At 40.1% G+C, this 3260-nt stretch overlaps 1 pseudogene; it reads left to right on the top strand.

Moving 5' to 3' along the window:
• Window positions 1-598: 598 nt before the first annotated feature.
• On the top strand, window positions 599-3253 carry LOC123176877 (B3 domain-containing protein Os08g0324300-like; annotated as a pseudogene).
• The last annotated feature ends 7 nt before the right edge of the window (window positions 3254-3260 follow it).

Genomic DNA, 3260 nt, shown 5'->3' with positions numbered 1-3260 from the left:
TATTTGAATGTAGTTTTTTTATATAATTTCTGCGCCGTACAGTATAATTTATACTTTATAAGTTAAAATCATGTTCAAAATATGGCATGATGTACGAGAAGACTAGTAAACCAGGATTGGGTAGTAAAACGGAAGTGATGGAGTACTAGTCATCATTAATTTCAATAAGAAGCAACCCATTGGGAGTTGAAACAACAAATGCCGAGGTCTTGAGGAGGTGGACTGTTAGTACTGTTGGACGAGTTCTCTCCGGTGGCATAGTAGCAGAGGCCAGCGGAAGCGGAAGGCAGCGAGAAGGAGAAAAATAGTGGCATGATAAGCAAGGTAAGAATCAATAGATGTAAAATCTAAGCATTGCATTCCCACTTCCCAGTCCAAGAATAACTCTTCGATGTGGCTTCTTTCGATTTAGTTGTCGATGGGGGTTGGTGATTCTTTCTGAAAACCCTCTTTCCTCTGTTCCTCTACTAGTGCTGAATTTCCCAGATGATTTTCACCATTCTTTCCTTGGGTCTTGGCGTGATTCTGAATCCAACATCGAATTTCCTTTTATTAGTAACGTGATCGATGCAAGTACATTTGTGCGTGGAGAGATGAGATGGGGGAGGGTGACGGCGACGTTCTGATGCATGCCGGTGGCCACGCCGTGTCTGCACTGCACGCGCTCTCGATGGGGGAGCACTCCAACACGCCGGAGAATCGACCGCCGGCGGGGTGGTTGGTGCCGGAGAATCGGGGTGTTTTGCAGGTCACCACGTCCAGCCGTTGGCAGAGGGGAGGTCCGATGGGCCATGGGGACAAGGATAGGAGGCGGCGTGAGGTTGCCGGAGAATCTTCTTTTTCTCTTCAACCAGGATCAAACTTTTTTTATTTTCAACTTAAGAAAGAATCAACCTTTCCCTAGAAAAACCCTAGCCACCACACAGATCTCCTTCTCGCTGGCGGATTCAGTCTGTCTCCTTCTCCCCTATGGCCGGTTTCAGTTGACAGGAGGCAGGGGAGACCATGAATCTTCATAATCTTCATCAAGAGGCGTTCTTTTTAAAGCATGGACTTGCTTAATACTCCCTCTGTCTCAGAATATAAGAACGTTTTTGACACTAGCTAGTGTTAAAAACGTTCTTATATTTTGGGACGGAGGGAGTACTATATAGCTTGCGACCTTCGAAAAATAAATAAAAGAAATAATTAAAAACCCAAATTCACATTGAGGGTACATGAAATCGGGTTAAGTACAAGCCTTCTTATTGTTCATGACTTCATGTCATCTTACCACCTATCACTGTAAATTAATTTTGCACTGAGAGGGGCTGCTAAAAGGATGGGCACGTCTTCTGAAAGCTGCAAGCTGCAGGATGAGCAATACCAGTACTACAAGAACTTGGATGACGAAAAGAAGTATTTCTTGGTGCTTATGTTGGGTGATTTCCAAGATGCGATGGTAACCCTATTACCTATCTGTGCTTTTTTAAGACAAATGATGTTTGTACAAGTATCTAGTACTTTAGTTCTGTTAATTGCAGTCATTTTCTTGACGGGCAGACTATTCAGTTACTTTACAAAAAATTCCACATGGTTTTCCTTGGGCAATTACAAGTAAGGTCCAGAGTCATTTTCGTTTTAACATGTTCCCTCTTACCTGCTCTTTTCACATGAGAGGTGAGAGTAACTCTTACCTTCTTACCTCTCATGTGAAAAAAGAAGGTAAGAGAGACCATGTTAAAATTGCTCGGTTCTTAAAGATTAAGAATACTAGCAGTCAGATATGAGAAAGGCAAAGACGATACACCTTGATTATAACTATTGTCATTTGGATCTTGCGCATAAACTGTCCGTAAAAAATGTCTTATATCTGTCTGCAGATTTTATTTTATTTGATAAAATTAATCTATTAACAGACCATCTATTAATATCAAGATTTCTTTCTGCAGATAATTCCAGAAGAAGTTGTCCGGCGTTTCAAAGGCGAGATCCCAGGAGAGATCAAGCTGGAAACCCGAAATGGTTACAGTCACACTATTGTGGTTGCCAAGAACCAAGAAAAGCGTGTTCTTACAGTGGGTTGGCGGCAATTCGTTGAAAACTATGATCTACAGATGGATGAATATTCAGATACAAAGGGAACTCTCAGTTTACTGTCATGATCTTTGATAGTCTTGGTCGTGAAAAAGCATTATCGGTTGTTCTGGCTCCTTTTTTGCCTCAGGTCCAAGACAAGCGCAACGAGGCACATGAAATCGGGTGAAATATTAGACTTTATTATTCACGGCTTTATTTCTAGGTACCAAATTTCACTTCAAATGGCTTTTGCACTGCAGGTATTCTCAAAAGATGGATGTGCCTCGGGAAAGAAGAGAAAGCCGGACTGAATACCACTACACAAACTTGGATGATGAGAAGAAATATTTCATGGTGCTTATGATGGACGATTTGCAACATGAGATGGTAAATTCATATTCAAATACAGTACCACTCCCTTTAATCAGTTACTTTGTTGTTTTCTTGAAGAACAATGAATTTATACTTTCTACTTTAAATTATGTTGCGATATTTTTTTTAGAGACACACACAAACTATATGTTGTCTTTGCAACTTTTGATCATGTCTCATGTTAATTTGGTGCGCGGATTGAATGCAGCTTGGTAGCACATTCACAGATTTTTGTTTGCAAAAGGTTTCCTCATAGTTCAAAGTAAAAATACTTGGTATGTTATATGCACTCAGATATATTGAATGGAAAATTTTGTTTTGATTTTTTTTTCAAGAGTATGCAAAGCGTGTACCTTATCTTTATAGAAAAAAAAGAGATGTCAATTTACAAGATGCTGTCAATGTAACATCGACAACCACACTTCTCTATAACCCTAGGCCGACTACTCACAAAGATCTTCTACTCCCTTACAACCTGCCGACTTCCACAACTTTAGATCATCGAATGATTATGGTTCTCGATTGATCCACGTTTTTTTGTAAGTTCAAGTTGCTAAAGACTCGAGCATTTCTCTCCTTCCACAAGCTCCAGCAGATTAACATCACCAGGTAGTTGAATCTTTTTTCCTGGTTTTCGGGAATCTATCTCTGGATTGCAGCCACCAATCACCAAGAATATCATTTCGGGAGGGAATGTCATCTGATGGATAATGTTCACCCTCTCAAAGCAAATTTGTTTTGATTATAGACAGTATCTTTCTCTAACCTGTTTAGGCCCATTCTTCAAATAAAAATATTGATTGTTTCTCTCCAGGTCATCCCAAAAGAAT

This window comes from Triticum aestivum, unplaced genomic scaffold (genome assembly GCF_018294505.1).
Source record: "Triticum aestivum cultivar Chinese Spring unplaced genomic scaffold, IWGSC CS RefSeq v2.1 scaffold245328, whole genome shotgun sequence".
In the NCBI taxonomy this organism is placed as follows: Eukaryota; Viridiplantae; Streptophyta; class Magnoliopsida; order Poales; family Poaceae; genus Triticum; species Triticum aestivum.
Note: the sequence above shows the minus strand (reverse complement) of the source record. Positions and strands in the feature narration are given on the sequence as shown.